Source organism: Camelus bactrianus, chromosome 3 (genome assembly GCF_048773025.1).
Source record: "Camelus bactrianus isolate YW-2024 breed Bactrian camel chromosome 3, ASM4877302v1, whole genome shotgun sequence".
NCBI classification, from domain to species: domain Eukaryota; kingdom Metazoa; phylum Chordata; class Mammalia; order Artiodactyla; family Camelidae; genus Camelus; species Camelus bactrianus.
The window spans coordinates 158,213,028-158,235,973 of NC_133541.1; the positions used below are offsets into that span (position 1 = coordinate 158,213,028).

General features: G+C 41.9%; 1 protein-coding gene across 50 annotated transcripts in view; it reads left to right on the plus strand.

Annotated features, from left to right (window-relative positions):
- Nucleotides 1-22,946, plus strand: part of LOC141577207 (trafficking protein particle complex subunit 9-like) — a 180,826-nt gene that overhangs the window by 34,254 nt on the left and 123,626 nt on the right. For 49 of the 50 annotated variants that reach the window (XR_012506017.1, XR_012505982.1, XR_012506001.1 and 46 more), the window contains 4 exons: nucleotides 9,583-9,764; nucleotides 11,650-11,709; nucleotides 12,245-12,469; nucleotides 19,142-19,265. The gene's annotated coding sequence lies outside the window, so the exon portion shown is untranslated. The remainder of the gene's footprint in view (nucleotides 1-9,582; nucleotides 9,765-11,649; nucleotides 11,710-12,244; nucleotides 12,470-19,141; nucleotides 19,266-22,946) is intronic. The other variant, XR_012505980.1, reaches the window with a different exon arrangement.

A 22,946-nucleotide genomic window follows, 5' to 3' on the forward strand; every position in this document is an offset into this window, starting at 1 on the left:
CCTTCCCCGAAGCAAACTGCAGTATGTGCTACATAAGCTTTTAGTTATCTGATTCTTGTTTCTGATTCCACAGGCAATTTTTGTGTTGCATCTTTCCCGGCAACCTGGAAGGTCTTTTTAGCCATAGGAGGCGCTGTTGCACCTTCATACAGTCTTAATTATCCTGTTTGTAAAAGAAGGCTTAACAAATATTTTTTTGCTTTGATTCCTTTGCTTAGTGCTTCAGAATAGCACAATGTCCATAATGTCTGTCTACCTGGAAAAATTATTCTGCTTATATCTTTGTTTTATTCTGTCACCTCGCTGTGAACATTTCAGACTTGCTGTGCAAACAATGGCAAAATCGGTCTTTTATTCCAGTGTTAGCAACCAGTGAGCCGGGATTTTATAAAGCAGCTAGAAGCGGCCTCTTGAGCACCTTAAAGCTGAAAAGTGTACTGAGTTCCCTGAGTATTGACCCAGCCGCTGTGTGTCATTTGGTGGGAGGTGATTTTGTACATAGAAGAAGGGGTGTAGTGATTTCACTTGGGTTTGCGTGCACGCGCTGCCACTGAGCCACGTGAGCCTGAGTCAGTTTGTTCTGAGTTTCTCCCTCGTCTGTGAGATGGGGATGCCCGTATATGCTTTGCAGAATTGTGAGAATTAGAAATTATGTAAATTGTTTAGCACAGTGGGAATGTCAAAGGGCTCATAAAGTTTAGCTCCTGTTTTGTATGAAGCCATCATTTTACAGTCTTTGGCAATTACTAAGAAACAGGAAAATAAGAAAAGCTGGTTTTATGATGAAAGATATTTGAGGAGTTTCCATAGTTCCTATACCCATTATTTAGCATCAGCAAAGTCAGGAACGTTACACAGTCGCCCTGAACCAATGTTAAGCCACAGGATTTTTTGGTACTTCATATATATTGGGGCTTAAGTGGACCCAATAATTATACACATGTTTTCTACAGCAGCCAACTTAGAGATGACACAGAAGAACAGACAGGCGATAAATGTCTCCTTTATTACTGATGAAGCCACGTTCTCCATGAAATTCAGGGCTGTGGGAAAATGCGTGTCATGATACTGTGTCCCAGAAATAGAGACTCACGCAGTCCCAGGTAACTCTGGGCCACAGCGAGCCTTCCCTTAAGATGATCTGCCCCATCCTGCACACGGCTGCCCTGCCATGGAGCTGAGCATCCCGGGTGCTTCCCAAGGGTGGCCAACACTGGAGGGAAAGGAAAGGTTTCATATGCCCTGCTTGTCTCTCCGGACTCACACCTCAATCTGTTATTGTGAAGAGTGCTAGCCGTTGGCCAGGTGTCAGGGGTGTGAATGGGGAAGCACTCTCCATGTACCAGAGGAGTGTGGAGGAGGCATCCCTTCTCTCAGTTTAAACAGGTGGTGAGATGCAAGAGAAGGGTGCTCTCCAAGAGTTTATAAGAGGGGAAATAAGGATTTCCTTTGGGACTCAGACTAGCCATGAAACACAGAAGATGATTAGTAGGGAGACTTGTAAATCACTTTCTTATTAAATTCAGATTTGTTGAGCACCAAAAATGTGCTACATTCTTTTCTGAGTGTTTTACAGAAATGAAACCTTCAATCTTCACAACAAGTGAGTAAGGGAGATTTCATTGTTATCCCAGGTTTACAATGTGGAAATTGAGGCACGGAGAGAGTAAGTAAGTTGGCCAAGGTCACAGAGCTACTAAGTGGCAGAGCTGGTATTTAAACCCTGGCTGTCTGGTTTCCAGGCTCCCAGGGATGGGCTTTGGGTGTTTAGAGGTATCTGCATCCCTGGATCTCTGTACCTCTGTGCATCACTTAGCCCAGAAAGGACAGGGAAAGGAGAGTTACACAGGTGCTCACAGTCATGTCTCAGCCACTGTCCACAGACAGTGCACCGTGATTGGCGTTAAATGTCTTCTGGGCAGCAGATCTGTTCGTATAACATAAATTTAGTCCATTGAGTTAATCTAGAAACCCTTCCTGCTCTGCTTCTGTCCATGGTTGCCATGCGACTGCCTGCCCGTGATTGGGCCGTTGAGGAGAATCTGTACTCATAGTTGAACTCTGATATTTCAGTCTGGTTCGTAGTTTCACACCTCCTGTTACATTAATAAATTCAATTTCTGGTTTCTTTGCATCAGTCTCTCATGAGTTTGGTTAATGTGACATCAGTCCATGGGAGCCCAGTGTTGCTGACGTTATATTTTCTGAGCACGTTGTGGCACTTCTACCCGTGTGGACCTGGGTGGAAGATTTCCGCCTTCCGCACTGATTTCCCCGAACAGCAGGGTCCTCTCCCACCCCCGGATGTGAGGCTGGGAGCTCTCAGAGTAGGCCAGTCAGAGGCCAAGTCCACCAATCAGAAAATGATGAAGTCCTTGGAAGTGGGTTTAATAGAAAAAAAGGGCTTCCAGGTAGTCCGATGGGCTGTTCGAGTCCATTTGGTGAAAAGCTATCCACTGTTTCTGGTTGAGCTGCTTCTTTGCTGTTGAAAAGTCTGGATTACATGGAGGGATTTTAAAAAGCTGAAAGGTGTGATTTCATGTGGTACATCCACACCGGTGAGAAGTCATGGATGACCGCCTGTGTGAGGCATAGACAGTGTCTTACAAACTTCATAAAACAGCTTTAAAATCTCTGCCATCTGAGTGCACTTCCTATGGGGTCCAATTCATGACTGGGCATGCTGAGAGGGCAAATAATTGATAATGGCAGAAAGGACACGGAGGCATCAAAAAGGTCTCAGTCATGTTCCCTGTTTAAAGGATGTGGCACAATGTAATATATTTGAGCTGGTTCTTCACTGAACAGTTTTGAGTGTTTTCTGGGACTCCCCAGTGCACCAAGGTTCCGTGCAGCTGGGTGTCCCCTCAGTGCAGCTCTGTCAGCGCTCATCCTGGGTTGACGTGGTGTCACGGGGAGCAGGACGGTCAGCGTCCCCAGCTCCTCCGAGCTCCGTTTCTTCATCCGCAATGCTGGGTTTCTCTTCGGTGTCTACTTAGTAGGGTTGCTGAGAATCACACCTGATGTTGTCAGGGGCGATTTGTGATTGTCTCTGTAATTGTCATATAGTGAATATTTGATAGAAACTCGTTTTTTATTAAAATTATGGCTCCTAGATTGCAGTGGTTTTTAGTCTGCATTTACTCTTTTTATAAATTTATTCTTATTTTTAAATAAGCACTTATTTTTATTTATTATTATGTAGGTACTGGGGACTGAAGCCAGCACATTGTGCATGCTAAGCAGGTGTTCTACAACTGAGTAATACAGACCCTCCTTGTCTGAACTTAAAAATAAATATTTCAATACACAAAATAGCTCTTAAACACCATCATGGGACCTATTTTCTGTATAGACAATTGAATACATATGCTATTTCAATAAGAATAAATGTTGTTGGGACATACTTTCTGAATCAGTTTATGTGTTTAAAAACGATCATAGGTAGTGATAAACACGAGTCTTGGATCCACTACTTAGGGTCTGTTTTGCCATCATGGGAAATTATATTCTACAGAGAAGTCTAATTGGGTCTCGTTGATACTTTGATGATTTAGCAGATGATGAAGGCTTTCAAAAGCTGACAGTTTTGTATTTTAAACTAACTACAAAGTTATCTTCTATAAATTGGAAGTCCTCAGCTTGTGAATTGCCCAGTAATTCAGTGTGTACATGTCTGTGTCTCTGTGAACGTGTGTGTGTGTGTGTGTGTGTGTGTGTGTGATTTCAGGAAGGTAGAAATAAGTTCCATATAGCCTTCTGATACCTTTCTCTTCCAGTTCAAGTTGTAGGCATATATTTATACAAATCAATTGATACTCTTTTGTCATTTGGCATATTGGTGGGTATAAAAGGTTCTCATACTTGTTTCAGAAGGGTTGGGGAGAATGAGCTTAGAAAATAGGAGGAGATAGAGGCAGGAAGGTTCTTTACACTTTGTGCAGGATGAGAAACAGTAGCTTTTCTTTTTTCTACTAAAGCAAACTGGCACAGAATTGTAACATACTATTACTCAGAATTGCTTTTCTGATCAGATACGAGTGCCTCAAATTTTTCAAGGCAATATGAATGATGAAATGTGTTTTAGCAGTTATCTTTATATGTAGTTTTATTTTTTAAGTAAAAGGCTATAGCCTGTTCTTTCTTCCAGCGTTACAAGAAGTTCCCATTGATCCAGGTACATGATAATTGTGCTTAGTTTCTTCGGGTTATTGTTTTTCTTTTTTTTTTTTTTAAGTGCTTGTTTCATTGTGGTGTGAATGAATGTTTAAAATTTCTGGATTTTGATGTTTAGAACATGCTGATTTATCAGAACTGTTAAAAACCTGATTGTTGTTTGGTCCTCGTTTGGTGGGGCAACCTATTGATTTCTGTTGTCTGTTAAAGAGGGAAATTCTTCCTCTACCCTGTAGATCATTAAGTGAATGGTTTGCAGTGTGCCTTTAAAATTCTTTGAATGCATTGAGCATGTTTGTCCAGTGAATTTTGAATTGACTCATAGTAATGACTTTGATTCTGTGGCTTTTGCTCCTCTCCACATGAATTTGAATTCTCTGTTGCATTTTGTATACGTGTTCTTAACAGGGGAAGAAATTTTGCATTTTTTACATAGGTGGGTTTTCCTATCCCCTCTGAATGTCTTCTGTAATTGATACAGCGAAAATCTGTTATTGCTGTGCTTAATTATTTCATAAACTATTTTTTGGCTTAATCAGAAACAATGACAAAGAATGATAATAAAAAACATGAAAACCTTCCTTCCTTTGAAGAATAGAAATGAGGTGGTCAGGCTCACGCGTGCTTTGTACCTGACACCCTTATTTTCATGTCATTGTGTATCATGATTCGGAGATGGAGTTGCTTCAGGTTTGTAGATTTTTGTTTTAACATTTGTGTTGAATTCATTCTCTAGGCTGATGTTTCCTGTTGCGTTTGTGGAAAGTGTAGGTGAAGGGAAACAGATGCTACGTTTTGTATTCAGGAGGCCTGAGTTGCTGAAGAGTATAGAGTAGAGGGTGGGCTGAGGAACAGAGTGACACTCCCTCACTTCCAGGCTGAAATTGATGAACAATGAAATCAATTAGGTGTATCGGTATTTATTTGACCAATAGAAGTCAGAGGGCCCAGGCTGTCTAGTTATGCGCAATGGAAAGTACTGAATTCACCTGCAGAATTAGGTGATTTACCAAGTAGAAGCAGCTTAGAGCAATCAGAAAAATTAGTTCTATGATGAGATATAAAAAGAATATAATATCTATTGTTTCTGAAACTTTTCTCTGTTAAGTTGTGTAGAGCTAAAATTAAGTTCCAAGCACCAGGAGTTAAGAGTCTGGGTGGTTCTGTGGGATCGTTATTCAGGGATGTGTCTAGACCCTGCTGGAATGGCCGAAGCTGGCAGGAAAAGACCCAGAGCCAGGATTTGTCATCCTAGGGTGTTCTCCATAATGGTTCCATGTGATAGCCCATGATTGGGTTAACAAATTTAACAGACACCAGACGCACGTCAACTTTAAGAAGAAAAAGTGTGCTTAGTAACTGCTTTCATGCAAGCACCTGTGCATCCTCACTCCTGTCTCCTTGACATAAAAAGCAGAGACAATGCCTTGCTTGCCTATTTGTGGTTTTAGATAGCACTCTGTTCATTGCACAGCAATGACCCAGGCCCTCAGCTATAAATGCTGGGCGTGCGTGCTGTTAGATAGTCTATTATCCCCAAAACACGGACCTGGCTGGACTGGTGGTCTGCTTTGTAATGAATATCTAAAGAATTTATCTTGTTCCCCTCTCCCCATGACTCCCCTAAAGGTAAACTAAGCCTTTTACTCATTGTGGATTCTACAATCTCTGTCTCATCCTGTCTTTCCCAAGTTCCTGTTTACTATCACACAACTGTTAAAGACTATTTTCTTTGATTATACACAATAAATATGGGAGCATTTGAGAGGCTCTTGGAGTTGGCTCCCTACTCCCTCTCGCTTTCTTTACTTTTTCCACAGTCTTGAGTCATTCATTCCATGTCGGTAAGACTTCTGCCAGCCAGAACCCACAGTTCCAGGTGAGAAGGATGCAGACTTTATCTCTCCTACCGGAGGGAGAGAAAGAAGAGAATTGAGATCTGCTCCTCCGTGGTCCCTTCCTGCCCCAGGGACACTCCAGTTCACCTGCAGCTTTCTGGCCTCTGCTCTCAGGGCCTCTGTCCCAAGACTGACATCAGCCTTTTTTTCCCTTATCAATATTTCATGTGCCTTTCAGGAGTTGGTCTCTTCTCTGCAATTCCACCCTGGCAGATGTGATGGTGGTCAGCGTGCTGGTGGGCAGTCATTTGGGGACTCCCAGGAGCCATTCTGATTCTCCTGATTCTCTCATTCGGGGTTACAAAACTGTCGAGAACCGGAGGAAGCCCATTCACGGGAGGTCAATACAGTATTACATCACTTTCATATTATTTTTGAATTTTTAGTGGAGAAATTATTTGTAACAAACTGTTCCAGAATTTCGGCCGCCTGCTTTCCTCACCACTATTTCCTTGTTGGCTCTGGTGCTTGTTTAAAGAGCCAGGTTTCTTCTCTGGTCATTTCTAGCAGCTGGGCTTGCCGAATCCTTGATCTGCATTTGAAGCAGAATGCTTCTTCTTGATGTCAAACTGATTTTCCTTGTCATGTCTTAATAATTTGTGTACACTCAGCAACAGATTCAAGTGAAATGCTCTTGTCCAATTTCGGTTAACTCACATTTGCTGAACTCCTGCTTTCATGCTGAGGTCAGTTTCTTCTTCCTGTAATAAAATTTAGCAATTTGCATTTACTATGGGAAGGTACCTGGCTGGAGGTGCTCTCGTTCTTAACAGTTTTAATAACAATTCACCCATTAAAATGTACAGTGGTTTTTACTCTATGCCCAGAATTGTGCATCCCATTCAATCTTAGAACATTTTCATCCCCCCAGCAGGAAGCTCCTTATGCATAAGCAGACATCCCCATCTTCCCCATCCTCCCACAGCCCCAGTGAGCCACTTTTCTCTCTCTGTGGGTTTGCCTCTGCTGGAAATTTCATGTAAATCGAGTTACTTCATATAAGTGGAAGCATCTATTGTGACTGACTTCTTTCACCCTGAGTAACGTTTTCAAAATATGTCCACGTTGTGGCCTGGGTCAGTACTCTATGCTTTGCTATTGCTGAATAATATTCCTCTGTATGGCTGGGCCCCTTTGTTTACCCATTCATCACGTGATAGGCATTTGTGTTGTTTCTGCTTTTTGGCTGTGATGAGTAATGGCACCGTGAATATTCCTGTAGGAGTTTTTATGTGAACATTTGTTTTCAGTTCTCTTACGTGTGTGCCCAGGAAGCAAAATTACCTGGTTATTCAGAAACCAAATGTTCAACTCTCTAAGGACCTGCCAGGCGTTTTTCCAAAGTGGCCAGTCTGTGTTACATCCTCAGCAGCAACGGCTGCGACCTCTGCATCTTCTGTGTCCTCATTAGTGCTTGTTACTCTTTTTTTGATTATAACCTATTGCAGTGAGTGTGAAGCTGTTTCTCCTAGTGGTTTTGACTTGATTTCCCTTACAGCTAATGATATTGAACATCGTTTCATTGTGCTTATTGGTCATTTGTATATTTTAATTGATAAATGTTTTTCAGATTCTCTATTCATTTTTTAATTGAGTTGCCTTTTTATTATTGAGTTGTAGGAGGTTCTTTTTGTTTTTTTTTTTTTTTTTTTTTTTTGGTAGATACAAATTCCTTATCAGATAAATGATTTGAAAAAATTTCTGCTGTGTGTTGTTTTTTCACTTTCTGGATGGTGTCCTTTGAAGCAAAGTTTTAAAATTTGATGAACTCCAATTTATCTCTGTTTTCTTTTTCCTTGTCCTTTTGGGGTAATATTTAATATCTGAGGTATTTTATTTAAACTTTTATATATAAAATAACTTAATTATTAGGACCGTTCTAGGAGACGGGTGCTGTTGCTGTCCCCAGTCTATGGATAGGAGACTGGGATGCAGAAAATTTCACTGACTTATCAGTGTCAAAGCTACCCAGTGCTGTGGGAGTTCAGACCCTCATGTTTGTCCCCAGCATCTGTGCTTTTCACCACCATGCTCCTCTCCTTCCTGGAATCGTTAATGAAAAGTCTTTATTTTTGATTTCTTGTTAGTTTTTGTTTTTCTCATTGGGGCCTCATCTCCTCATTTTCCTTAAAGAGATCACTGTAGGTTTATTTTAGGTCTCATGTAGGCAGAAGCATTGTTATCAGTTAACTTCTTTATTACTCACTCCCCAGTGATGGCTGTTGCTAATTGACCTAATGAAGTCTTGCTTTATTCTTTCCTTCTCATGACACTAACAACAGAGTCATGACTTACAGAATGCTTAAAGAAGAAAGTACTTGATTGATTTTATTTTGCTACCCAATCAAACTAATCAAATAAAAACCCCAGAGTTGACACAGACGGTAAGCCCTCCAGAATAGGGTCACTGTCTTCCTTGTGTTTCATTTGTTTGGTCACAATGTCTGGATAGTGCCTTGCTGTCCAGCAGTTTTCTTAGGATACAGTGCTCGTGAATCATTGTAAGGACAGAATTTTGACAACAGACTGTGCTGTTCATTTCACGAGGGAAAAGTTAATATAGAAATACTGCTCAGATCTATTTTAAAATTAAGCTTGGAATTTTGAGAAGAGTTCAAGAAACCATATAAAGATCTTTTTCACTAATTTTAGATCTATCTTAGACACATTATGGTTACATAGCAGAGTACCTTATCAAGTACATTTGACAAGAGGTGTGTATTATTGATTATTTGTTTTAGTTGAAATATTCTACCTGGGATAAAATATTCAGTGCCCATAAATGAACAAATATGTTTGTATTTCTATGCAACATGGGAGCAGACTTCTTATGTTTCTATATAGTATATATGACTGTGTGTTTTAATCTGTCTTTCAGTGTTTTTATAGTTTTTCAGCAATGTTGTAACTTTAGAATTCTTCTAAGAAAATCACGCCAGATTCTAGTGCAGTTTGTACTGTGTATCCTGTCTTATGCATGGGATTGCACTGTCCCCACAGGGAGGAATTTCCTCTTCTATTGAGTTAGTATCAGAGTTAAAGGAACTGTGATTTCTAGGCCTTTGCTCTCCATGTGTTTGCAGTTGGCTGTCAATCGCGATTTTCCCTTTCTTGAGTTTTCATTGTTCAATTAGAATTTTTGAAAATAACTATTAATATGTTGCATCGATCTCCCTAGAAACTTGATGTGTTTGTGCTTTTCAGTTTTCAATTTATGAAAAATGTAAATACACACTTGTTTTTAAGTAGTCCTTTTTCACTAGATATTTGGTTACCTCTTTATAGTTAAAATATTTTTTTCCCAATGAATGAATCGGTGTGCATGTTTTAAAAGATACCTTACTTTTTATTTTTCTTATTGTAACAGTTATATTCATTGTAGAGAATTTAGAAAATACGGATAAACACATTAATAACTTAAAATGGCCTCTAATCTCACCTAGACATACAGTTGTAAGGTTTGAAATTGAGAATTACAAGTCCTCTCATATTGTTCTTCTTTTTCAAGTACGTTTTGGTTACTGAGACCCTCGAATTCCCATATGAATTGTAGCAGCAGCCAGTCAGTTTCTGCAGAGGAGACCGCAGGGATTGTGATCGAGACCACGTTGAATATACGGATCGTTCTGGGGAGCACTGCCATTCCAAGAGCGCTGTCTTCTGATCCAGCAATGTGTGTGGTTTGTCCAGGTATTTAGGTATTTTTTAATTTTTTTTTAACAATGCTTTGAGTTTACAGAGTTATTTTAATTTTTTTTTTTTTTGCCTTTATACTGGGGACAATTGTGCCAGGTACCGGGATCAGAAGTGTATTTGAGCCCCGCCACTTGCTGCCACCATGGTCGCTGCGCTCTTGCTTCACCCGCTCTACAATCTTGCACAGAATAGGACCTCAGTAACTCTCTCTCTCGAATGATTATATGCTTGTTGGATGATGCTTGAGAGTCCGTGTGATGATTTTTTTTCCCCCAGTCTTTCCCCACTTCTTTACTATGCCCTTTCTCTTCCTTTCCTCCAGCCTGGGTTTCAGTTTACCTGTGGCATTGATTTTTCTTGTCTGTAGACATTTCCTTTCACTGGTTCACGATAATTTTACATGTGGGCTGTGGAAACTTGCTAGATGTCAGGAAAGAGCCAATCCATTGCATGCTAGTATTTTTAGAGTGCATTACTATTTCATCGATTGATATTAAATCAGGGTGACCCCCTGAGCCCTCCCGTGAGCTGTTTTTGCCTTCCTACATGTGATAATGCTTGGCTGCTGAATGTGCCCTTTCCCCAGACTTGGTTTTGGAGTTAAGTCACCATCAGTGGAGCCCTCTCTTTAAAAGATGAAGAAAACATTTGCTCCTTCTCCCTGGTTGGGGACTTGGATGAGATGAGGTAACAGATAAAGAATGGAGCCCCACCCTCTAACACCCGCTCGTTCCGTTCCTTTCTCCACGGAAAAAGAGTACAATTCAACACTATAAAGATTGATTGTGAGCAAATGAGATAGACAGGACAACCGATCATTTATTAAATATACTTTCATGCCAGAAACAAATGTATTATTCACACAAAAAGTACACAAAGCACGGTAGTACCGTGATTACAAACGTGGGTCCGAGTTCGAGTCCTGCTCTGGAGTGACCAGTCCTGTGAGATGGAGAACTGGTAGGTCGGCTTAGCCTCTCCCGGGCTTGTTTTCTGTCCTGCAGAGATGGGGCTCGCTAGGCGTCCCTCCCCCATAGAGATGCTGTAGGGTGCAAATGATGTGCGTGGGCAGCCCGAGCACAGCTGCTCGTTCCTCGTAAGTGCAGGAGAGCATAGCTTTTGTGGTGGAGGCTTTATAACAGCCCCGTGTAGACTCTCAGTGCTCCGAAGGGATGCCTTGTGGTTTGGAGATGGGATTCTCATTTCTGTAAATACCCAAGGATTGTGTTATTGGGCCCTGCTGAGTTGAATCTATTCTTTAGAAAGTACATATTGTAAATATATTTTTCAAGCATGCATGCTTTTTTCTTTTATCATTTATACTTCTACCCTCTCTCTTGGTGGGACTTTTCATGGAATCCAGGAAACAGCCCTAAGCCACCTGCCTCTTCACACGTCTCCGTGGCGGTTTTCTTCCCTGACTAGAAGAGGGTTCTGCATAGGGAATTTTCTTTGTTCCCCTTTTCTTGGAGTCTCTCTGTCTGTCTGCCCACCTCTCACCTGTCCAACTGTCCATTTCTCTACTCACTCATTCTTCTGACTTGTTCCAAAAAGCATTTCAGGCAGCTTACAGAAGAACAGATACCAAATAAACAGGTGAGAAAATGGGGCCAAGTTCAGACAGTGAGGCTAGGAGGCGAGCCTGTGTGAGGGTGGCAGGCATGAGAGACACGCGTCTGCCCTGTGACTTATAAGATCGACAGCAAGAGTGTGCCTGAGGCTCCCAGCAGACACAGGTTAACAGGGTTTGTGGGAGATGCTCACTGGCTGTGAAATAAATAAGTGACTGAGGAGAAGCCCAGCCTTTCCAGCTACTAAGGCTTAGGAGAATATTTTGAGTGTCTTCAACATCAGAGTATTTCATGTTTTCTTTTGTCAGAGTTCTACATATAGATGGTTACATTCTGTACCTGGAAATTTCTACAAAATTTCTTCCCACGTGAGTCCCATGACTCGGGAATGGGGTGGTTCTACTCATTGAATGGGGTTGGCCAGAAACCAAAAATGACAGCTTCAAAGGAGCCTGGGATTTGTCAGTTATGTTTTGTCAGTACTGTAGAGTTCAAAAAATGCTTTCACAGTATCTCTCCATCTGAGGCGGCAGCGTGCTCTCTTACCAGCATCAGGAGCTCAGGGCCATGGTATGGTGGGGGCTGAATGCATTGCCGTCAAGACAGCTGAACTAGTCACTGCAGGTGTGGTTCTTTTACGTAAGGCCTTTCATTTTCTTTACATGAATATTTCAACAGGGAGTTAATTAACTGAGTCAATTAACATTTAATAAATATGATTCTTTGTTGAAAAGACAGTTATAAACAGAATATAAGCTCTGAAGCCTTTAAAAACGGTTTCATTACTGAAATTTCAGTAGGGGAGATACACAGTTTATCTTATTTATGCCTGTCTTTTAAAGTAACAAAGAAACAAGACAGAAAGTGCAGAGGATTGTTTCTGTTCTTCCTTTCTGCTTGCAGGTGCCCTCACCTCCAGTAGCATCCATCCAGACCCCGGAACTGACACTGGCCGTGCTCAGAACTGCCTCAGCCCTGAAGACACAACTGACAAATAGAAGGGGACCACGCCCTGTTACAGCAGGTGCTCTCACTTTGTGGATCCTTATGTAACTGAGCGGTGTTAATCAGGATTGCCCGTTCTACATTATGTGGCGCTGCTGCGGTGTCTCCTAGTTACTTGTTTCTGTAAGTATTCATGTATTATTCCCCACTGCGTGGTACTACACGTCTAAAAATGCTTTTTTCAGATGAAAAATAATGTGCATTTAATATAATATGTCTTAAAAATGGGGCAAAAGATTCTATCCTGGTCCCTCTACTCAGAGATAATAATTAACAATTTAACATTTATTTTCTGTTCTTTTCATTAGTGTGTATCATCTCTGTCATAAAAACCAGTGAGTACTCTGTCCCTGTTTACTGTTCGGAGACCTCCATTTTCCATTCGGCTTATTACATGTTTTTCTACAATATTCTATCTCCCCTGGCATGATTTTTAAAGACCAGTGTAGCATTCTGTCTTATGAATGCATGGTCCATTTTACTTCGGACTTAAATAAACTTTTAAATTCCAAGTATACTTAACTGAAATACTGAAAAGAGAACTGTGGTGGTACAGGAAGGCCCCTAACTCCCTTCCCATTATTTCCTGAGAGTAAAAGCTGTTGAAAATTTGGTATATATATTTCATGACCTTTATGCCTATGAGATACATATATATACACATATGAGAAATCAATGTATACGTGTGTGTATATATGCTTTATTTAAAAATGATACCATACTATATGTTTTTCTGCAGCTCGCTTTATTCACTCAGGGGAATATCATTGAAGTCCTCCCACTCCAGACTCACCCGGCCCTTTCAGATAGATTGGAGGGGTCTCCTGATGTGCGGGTGTCGTCTCTTGTCCACGGACACATTTGGTGGGAGAGTGCGGTGGACAAGGCCTTGGACCACGGTGAAACGCCGGATCCCTCAGCACCCGCAGCTCGCCTTGATTTACCGCATCATTGTCTTGATGGCGGACAGTTAAGTTTTCTCCATTTTCCACTGTCAGGAAGAATGTTTGAGTTGCATCCTTCTTGTACAGACATTCCTGTGATCTTGTATGTGTATTCCTTTAGTTAAGGCTTCTGGAAATTTAGTCCCTGGATGTGACATTTACATTCATCACAGACTCCTTTCAAGTGACTAGAAATTCCTTCTCCATTGGGGAATGAAAAAATGCACAATTACTTATGTAACCAATTCTCTATCGCTGGATATGGTTTCACTTCAGTTTTTCTTCCCATCTTTGTAAACAGTGCTGTGTAAATGCCCTGATGGGTACATCTTTTTGGACTGATTTTTTTTTCCTAAAGGAAACGATTCCTAGAAGTGGAATTGAGTCAGTGTGTATGTACGTTTTTCAGAGCTTACAAATCCATTGATATTTCATCCTCTGAAAAAGTCGCTCATGATTTGTTCTCCCACAGATGGACACTAGCTAGAATATCTTAAAAATATTTGCCAATATGATAAGCAAAAGTGCTTTTTCATTGTTTTTGTTTGCATTTGATGACCAGTGAAGTTTTGAGAATTTTTCACTCATTAGCCATTTGATTTTTTTAAAATGAATGATTCCTTTTGTCCTTTGCCCACATTTAAGTGAGGGAGCTTCTTGTTGCTTTGTGACAGCTTTTTGTATGTTATGAAAATTAACTTCGTGAATTCATCAACATGTATCACAGAGCTTTTTCTTGTCATTTCTTTCCTTTCGTTTTGTTCAGGAAGTTTTCTGATTTTTGTTGTGGCTCAAACTATTCTTAGGATAGTAAATGTCTTCCTTATGGGTTTTATCTTTGACATTATTCTTAGAAATACTCTCTTATAATGGAATAAATCTCTTCTGTAGGTTTTTTTTAATCTCTAAGATGGAGATTATAATAGTACATGTTATAGTGAGGAGAAGTTGAGTTAATAAGAGCAAAGGGTTGTATTTGCTGTTACTAGTACTTTTTAATATTTACATCGCTATCTGCAATTTATCTTGTGGTCATTATGACAGGAGTAGAATTTATTCTTTCCAGGTGATTCTCTGTCCCAGGACAATTATCGAATTCATAATTTTCTCTTTGATTTGAAATCCCACCTGTACAAAATACTTTCATACACTAGAGTCTTTTTTGAGCTCATGGTTCCCTTCTGTCAATCTCCTTTCCTTACTCCAGCACCATATCTTACATGTTGTAAAAATTTATTTAATAACTGGCAGTCTGATTTTTTTTTGATTCTTTTCTTCCATCCCAAATTTTTTTGTCAAGTATTATGACTTTATTATTCCTGAAGAATTCCAAAATATTTTGTTCAAGTTAAAAAAAATCAGATTGGAATTTTCATGGGATTTTTTAGTAAGTTTTGAATTATTCTTAGGAGAACTTACATCTTTACAGAACTGCTTTTCTCCATGCAATATGTTTATGTCTCTACATTCATACCTCTTACTTTAACCCTCAGTACAGTCCTGAAGTTTCTCCATTTAGAATATGGGCATTATTTTTGAATTTATTCCAGATTATTGTTTATGTTTTTGTTAATTTTGTAAGTGAGAATTTTTTGCTATTATATTTTTAAATGCTTAAAACTGACATTTAGAAAGGAAGATTCGGTTTGTCAATACTCACTTTGTAACTTGTCATTTAAAATTGTAAGTATTAAGTACTTGTTCCAGAATCCTTTCTTTTCTGTTTTTTAAAATTTGTTTCCAAGATTCTCAAAATATTCATAGCTAAGTAGTATAGGTGGGGACACAGATGGAGAGAGGAAGTGTGGCTCAGGAACAAACTGTGAGCACTTTCATGGCTGCCTTTAGGCTGGAGAAGCCACAGAAGAGCCCAGGTTAGACCAAGGGTGGCTTTGTATGCACTTGAAAGCCAGCTTTCCTGCCTGTATGGTGAAGCCGGGTGGGCGTGGCAGGTAGATGATCAAGGTCTGATCAAGGTCATTGGCTGCACAGAGCACTGTGTCTGTGAGAACTGGAGACCATTACCATGGGAAATGCTTGGCGCCAGGAACACTGCAGGGGAGCTGGGGAGACTGTGTGTTAAGGATTTTCCAGCCCTGGGAGTGGGAAGATGAGACTCTGCATTCAGATCTGAGTTTGAATTCATCCTCTCTTGTTTACTGGTCCTCTGACTTTTGTCAAGTTATCTACCCGCTTTGAACTCCTGTTTTCTTGTCTCTCAAAACAGGAGAATTACAGCCTGCTGCTAGAGTGTTTGATCAGGGTAAATGATTTGTGTCTATTAGATGCCACGTACAGTCACAATCTCAGTGAGAAATGGGCTGTCGCCTCTTCTTCTGCAACTCAGTGCTCGATAAGACATCGGGGGAAAGCCAGTCCCTAATTTGTATGTCATGCAATGAGGAAAAAAATTAACGTCTTGCCTTTCCCTAGCAGTATTCTTATTTCTTTGCTTCATTTACCTCTTTCCTCCTTTACTCTCCCTTTCACCTCCTCCACCAAAAGAGACTGAGTCTGTCTCAGGACACTACATTCAAATTACTTTAAATGTTGCCTCATCCACATGAAATTACAATGAAATTAAAAATAATCTGTACACGTCCCAGACATGATTATATTTGATTTACACACACACACACACACACACACACACACACACACACACACACAATCAGGCTACCTCCCATTTGCTGAGGGAGAAGGACCACTTTTTCTCAGTTTTCATTCACTGAGCGTGAGAGCAAAGTCTCTTAAGCAGAAATTCGCCTGGCTTCTTGCATGGTTTTTTAAATTGGATTTCTGCTTTGTGTCCACAGAAATAGACTCTTATTAGAAGAGGGGAAGTGGAGACATAGATAGTCTGCTGAGATATTGGTGTCATCATATTTGAGTTGGAAAGGACTTACGACAGCATAGAGTCGTACCTTTATATGGGTGAGAATCCATGATAGTGTAACTTGGACAAGAACCCGGTTCTTCTGTCTTCATGTCCACGCGGATGAAGAGGCAACTGGCTGGGGGATGGCAGGGATCCTTGCTTGAGTTCCGGGGTCTTGCTAGTTTCCATTGTTCAGCTGCCTTTAGTTTATGTCCATGTGGCCTCTCATGGGAAGGTCACTCTATCCTGATAGATTGAGTTTCTAATCAGCAAAACGGTCTGGACCCACTCATGTTTCCCAGAGATTTTCTGCTGACCTGCTGACACTTTATATACATGAGATCTAAGAAACTGCTGGATATAAAATCCTTATTGTTATCATTTGCCCTCGAGTTCCACAGGAATGGGGTGCTGTCTCAGGCTGTCTAAGGCCAGCTCTGAACAAAGATAGGGTGATAGGCTGTACAGCTGGACACTCCCCAGTCGAATGGGATTTCCACCTTAGTTTTTAGAATCAGGCAGATGAGTTCAAATCTTACCTTTACCAGTTATTAGCTTTGTGACCTTGAGGAAGAAACTTTACTTTTTTGGGGACAAGTTTTCTTTATCTGTAAATAAGTTCAGTATTTATTTTAGGGATTTTGTTTTAGAATTGAATGAGCTAATTCCCTCATTTATTCCTAAAATACTGATCACATGGTTCTATGCTGGTGACTTAGTGGTTGATTACTAAGGGACTCAGTAGTGAGAATGTGGGTGAGGCTCCCTGGATAATAGAGCTTATATTCAATGATATGCTTGTAAAAGACTGGATTGCAGTGGATTTTTAGTAAATGTCCATTCCTTTCCTAATCCCCATTGATTGTGTATATATCTTTATACTAATATATGAAAAATTTTTTATTGCAATTTTATGTCTTTTTGTAGTATTTAAAGTATGTAGCTATAACAAAAATACGTGAAATAAAATGATTTGACTTTTATTTTCTTTTCAATAAGCAAAAGAAAATAAAATAGAAAAGAAAAGAAAAGTTTTGAAAGAGTAGAAATAATTATATTTCCGTGGAGTCGACTCCTTATGTTAGGTTTTTCCGTTGTGTTCTTAAACAGCATATAAAATTGACAGGTTTTGACTTCAGTGTTGATAGCTGGGTGAGTATAGTTTATTTTTGTGGTTGTCTTTGATGAATTATTTGCACTAGATCATAAATAATGTGCATGTTACATATTGGAAACGAGGAAAGAGTGGAGACATACTACCTCCAATGCAGTCATTTTGTTACCGAGTCCAAACTCATTCTGCTCACCAAATGACAGGCCAATAAACTGGGAGATGAGGTGTTGGAACAAGGAATAGTGACTTTATTTGCAAAGCTGGCAGACCCAAAAGATGGCAGACTGATGTCCTGGAGAACCATCTTCCCCAAGTCAGAATTGAGTCTCCTTTTATACTAAAAAGGGCCGGGGCTGCAGTTGGTTGTTGGAAACTTCTTGTTGTATGAATTGCTTGTCCTTTGAATCTGCTGTTCTTGCAGCTGTCCATGTGGATCAAATCATGTTGCCCCTGTAAAACCTCCAAAAATAAAACAAAGTTATTCTCTATTTTGCAACTTGCCATCTCTACATAAGTGCAGATTAGTTAGCATCCTTCAAGATCACGGCCAGGAGTAGAGGGTGTCCTGGATATTTCAGTCTAAAGGCAACTTTCTTTTACAAATTTTGCAGAGATAGCAAGTCTGAGCCTAGAAAACAGGACACAGGGTTAAAGCCAAAGGAACAGACCTAACATGGGGTCAAAATTGTTCTTTTCTATTACAATTCCCTTTTCCACTTCATAGATAATTTTAGTAAGAAACATGAGCAATTTTGTATTTTTGCTCCTTAATAACCGATAAGTGGGCCAACTATATTTTTGTGAGCAGGGATGCTGTGCGGGCATAGGGGTCACAGCAAACTCTTGTTGGGGGTGGCCGACCCTGGAACATGTCTGATGCCCTGTGAGTGTTGGTGAGTGTCCCCCTAGCCAGCGGCTCTCTTCAGGAGCCAGCATATGGGCATTGATATCTGGAGACCTCATTTTCGGCTGCAGGAAATTTTTTAGATACTGCGATTGATAAATCACTAAAGCTGGGGATAATTAGGGAAAAAAGGAAAAGGAACAGGGTTTGGAGTAGAGTAGAAGAGAAGGACATCAGATCACCGAGCCTGAGTGCTTGGCAGCGGGGCTTCGGGGGAGAGGGGAGCAGACGTGGGGAGGGGCCTGGCCCCGGAACCAGCTCCTGCACCTGTCCCCGTGCCCAAGCCACATAGCTTTTAATTGGGCCACCTCTCTGGGCTGGATGTCACCCTGGGCAGAACCTTGAGAATCGAAGGTAAGGAGTGGGCATCACTCACCGAGGGGTCACTGTGGATTTCGGTCAAATCCACAGTGCCTTTTCTGGTCATGTGTCTTCACTTGTCCTTTATCTCAGGATCTGAGGAGGAGGAGAAAGGAACTCAGGTAGAGATCCAGGAAGATATCCGACTGTGTTAAGAGAGGACAGACACAGTGACACGGGGAGCGAGGACACTTGCAGCAAATTAAAATGACTTCACAAATATTGCTTCAGAGTTGCAGGTGTGAGAAAGCCTAAGCCTGTTTCAGAGTGCAGGGGACAAGTGGAAAGGAATGGCAAAATTTCCGCTGAAAATTGAAATTTTGTTAAATAGCCTGCTACTGTTGCTTGTATCACTTGAATGAATGCAGGCATATTTCTGTGGGCATTTATAGGTTCACTCAACCCCACCATCCCCTCTTGCCCCCATCGGGGATGGGATTTCTCAAGCACAGTGCCCCTCCTGCTTGGGTGGGCCACGCTGCGAGTCCTCGCCTGGGGCCGGGCTGCTGCAGGGCACTGAGTCCCCGAGGCGCGGCCTGGGAGACACGACAGGAATATCTCTGCTTTCGACTGAGGGCCTCCTTTTCCCCTGCAGTGTAAGAATGCCGGTGACTGAGTTAGAAGCATGCTCCCAAGCTGTCCATGTCCTTGCCATTCAGAAGCGGACCCTGGAAGCTTCCAAATATCTCCAGAATGCGTTCTACATTCACCTTCGGCAGGTGAGTGTATGTCTTTACACAAGTGGAGGAATTACTGCCGTTTTCCTGGAACTTACTCACCACTAGTCCATCTGATTTTTCTGTGCTAGGATTCAGTATGGCCTGCTAAAATATCTGGAGTCAGATCTTGAAACACTGATGAAGAGGATCATTTATTTTATTTCTATATATGATAGCCTTTTACTTTCAAAATTCAGAATTTTTGGTTCTTTCAGGAATTTTTGGGGGGTTGGCGAAACAACTTTGCTCTTACCATCTTTAAGACCTGTTGCTTTGTGCCTCTCACCTGTTTTCTGTCACTTGTGAGGCGATTCCATTTGTGACCCTGTCCGGGTTGTTCATGTTATAAAACATATAGTCTGTTAAAGTACAGTCCCTTTTTCTCCGAAGACATTCCACAAATACTACTAAAACCTGGGTGTGGTTTTAAGAAGACAGAATCATTAGAACATGTACTTGCAGGTTGCTAGTGCAAAATCCCCAAATCAATAGTCTAGCTCAACATCTAAAATCTTTCTAATCTACCCTGGATTTGTATGGATAAGTGAAGCAGTTTGCTAAGAACTCAATACCAGGTTTAGAATACAGGCTGGTGTAGCTCAGCAGGTCCTCCTGAGCCAGCGCTGTGCCAGAGGGCGGGGCTGAGGGGGAGAGGGCTGGGCCTTGGGGAAAGGGGAGGGCCAAGGAGGAGGGGGGTCCTGCCGTTCCTGAGCTCAAAGTTTCATGGCAAACACCTTCACCAGGTGAAAAACTTGGAGTTTCTTCTAAGAACAGTAGGTTTGAAAAGAGTCATAAAAGCACAGGAGTGACAATATCCCTTTTGTGTCTAGTATGGGAGAGCGCCTGTGGGGCCACTTGGGAGACTCGTGAGTCCAGGTGTGCAGTGTTGGTGGCTTCCACCTGAGTGGTGGGACAGTCAGTGGGACAGTCACTGGGAAAAAACGAACAGACTTTATGCATGTTTAGATGGTAAAAAGGAAAGGATGAATGATGTCTGTGAAGGTAGGCTGGAGTTAAGCCCAGGTTTCTGGGTGGATTAATGAGGTAAGTGATGGTCCTGCTGTGCTCTGAGGAGGGAAAGCTGCAGAGGGAGCTCTGGGGGAAAACTGATGATTTCAGCTGTGTGTAAAGTGAAAGGCTGTTCGATGTGTGGTCTGGGAGCTCAGGTGAGAGCCAGTAGCGAGTAGCGGGAGGGGAGAGAGACTGTCAAATCATTTTGTGAGCATACAAATAATTATGATTAATGATACACTTACGCCTCTACATTCTGGATTTAAAACCCATTAACATTTTGCTATATTGACTGCAGAGGTTCCTAATTTTTTTTAACAGAAATAAAATAAATAGAAACAAAATAGTGGAGTTAATGAACATCATAGAGTTGATGTGTGTCCTTGTATGTATTTTGATACCTCATCTGTTTACAACCATAATGTATAAAAAGTTAACGTTTAGCATAAGAGTTAAACAGAGGGACGTGACACACAGTATTGGGGCTTGAAGCTGATCTTCTCAGGCAAATTATGTCGCCTCTCTGTGCCTTAGATCCATCTTCTGTGACTGCCCCCGGGCCCCTCATCACAGCTGATTTCCTAGACTAGATGTTGGGAGGGAGGCTGCTGAAGGGAGTAAGAAGTGGCAACTGCTAGGGATATTGAAGAGAGAGACAAAAACAGATTAAAGCCGATAAACTCAGTACAAACAAATACTCTCAAAAGAGAAAGAATCCCGCAGTGTTTTGAGCCACTTAGCGTATGGGAAACAAAACCACGTGGACCCAAAGCTCTTGAGCATGTGAATATTGTCGGTGGGAGGGTGTCATCAGAAAAGGGTTGAGAAAAGGCCTTTTGGTTTCCCTTGACGTTTCCAGTAAGGATGGGGAGCAGAAGAGAAAACGCCCTGCTCCACAGTGGAAGCTGCTGTTTTATGAAAAACTCACCAAACGTTGGAGACCAGTCATCAGCGTTGCTGGCAAATGAAGAGACTTCGGGATTGGGTGGGGCACTTGCTGCGACTTCCAGGTGACCTGCTGGCTGGGGGCTGTGTGGCGGGCAGTAGTTTTGCAGGGTGACCCGGGCATAAACCCTGGCTCTGAGGCTGCTGCTCTGACTAGCAAACCTGGGCACCCACAGTCCTAATGGGGCAGCTCGGGATGTGGCCTGGGACATCTGCCATGCTGAGGGCGAAAAGAGGGCTTCCCTGAGGGGGTGTCCCTGCGGAGAGTGGAAACGTCCTCCTGCAGGGGAGGAAGAGCCTCTGAGCAGGGTGCTGGATGCACAGGCAAGACCACCCTGAGCACGGAGGGTTTGGGGAGCTGGAAGTCACACAGTGTCCCGAGCAGCCTTGTTTCTGAGAAACTAGAGGGAGAAGAGGCTGAAAAGGCAGGCTAGTGTCAGACACTGTGGTGGGTTATGAGTGACAGTAAAGGACTGGTCCGGCAGGCACAAGAACCCTGTGGGCGTCCCAGCGGGGGAGTTACACCCGAGGGTGTAGCTGGGTTACAGACTTTGCCACTTATTAGCTGTGTGACTTTGAGCAAGATCACCCCACCTCTCTCTATATATCTTCATCTGTAAAATGACACAGTGACAATCTCGTGTCATCAGAAGGCTTAGTTTATCTCTAATCCTCTGTGTCGAGTCTTGTCAGTGCTTCCCTGCAAGGTTCTGCATTGGCTGCTCTTACCCTCAGATGGGAGGGCGCAGAGGGACATTGTAGCACCTGACGGCAGGAAGGGGTTGCTTTAAAAACAGACATGTAGCCGCCTGCAGCTGCAGGCCTGCAGGCAGTTTGATTGATGGTCCTGGAGAGGACTTTGGAGGCCTTAGCATCGTTTTAAGACTTGTTTTCCCTTGGGGGCAGCATTTGCCTTTGCAGATTAATGTTGAAGATTTGGGCTTCTTGCAAAGCTGTCTTCAGAGATGGTTATATACGTAACATATCGTATAAAATAAAACGCTTTTATTTAATGTGTGGGACTTTGCAGCTGTTGGGAATAGCTCTGTTGGCCTGGTCTCCACGGAGGACACTAGGCTTCAGCAGAGCGTGCGGGAGGGCAGGCAGCTCTCCATGCTGCTGCGGGGTTTTCTCCCCAGCACGGCACTCTGCTGAGTTGACTCTTCTCTGAGTTTGGTTGCCAGATGAGCAGACAGCAAATTAATGAGTTCTGGTGGGATTGTGTAATGACAGGAAGTAAGAGGGTCCCGTAGTTTTTCTGGACTAGAACATGCTTTTGGTTCCTGATCCAGTGTGTTCCATTACAGAATTGATGAGTTGTGTCTATCATGGGACTTGTCGACTGAAAGAAATGTGTAGCCTGAAAGTTTAGAGTTATGCTTTATTTGGCGGGAGGACTCAAGCCAGGATGACAGCCTCTGAGATCGCTCTGAGGGACTGCTCCCAAGAGGTTGGGCAGGAGCTAGGATATATAGGAACTTTACAACAAAGACCAGGTAGTTGGAACAATAAAACATTGTTTGTTATCTAAAGAAAGCCAGGTATGTCAAGTTAAAGAGTTTAGTGATTTTCTATGTATAATTTGGGCTCACTGGATTCATTCTTTAGACAAGTACCTAGCTATCTAGGGCAAGTATCCTGTCTTTTCTTATTCTCATTCTGTTCAGAGAGCACTGTTGTTAGTGGCTGTAGAGGCTGGTCTTCAGGCCTGTACCCGCTGGGGGA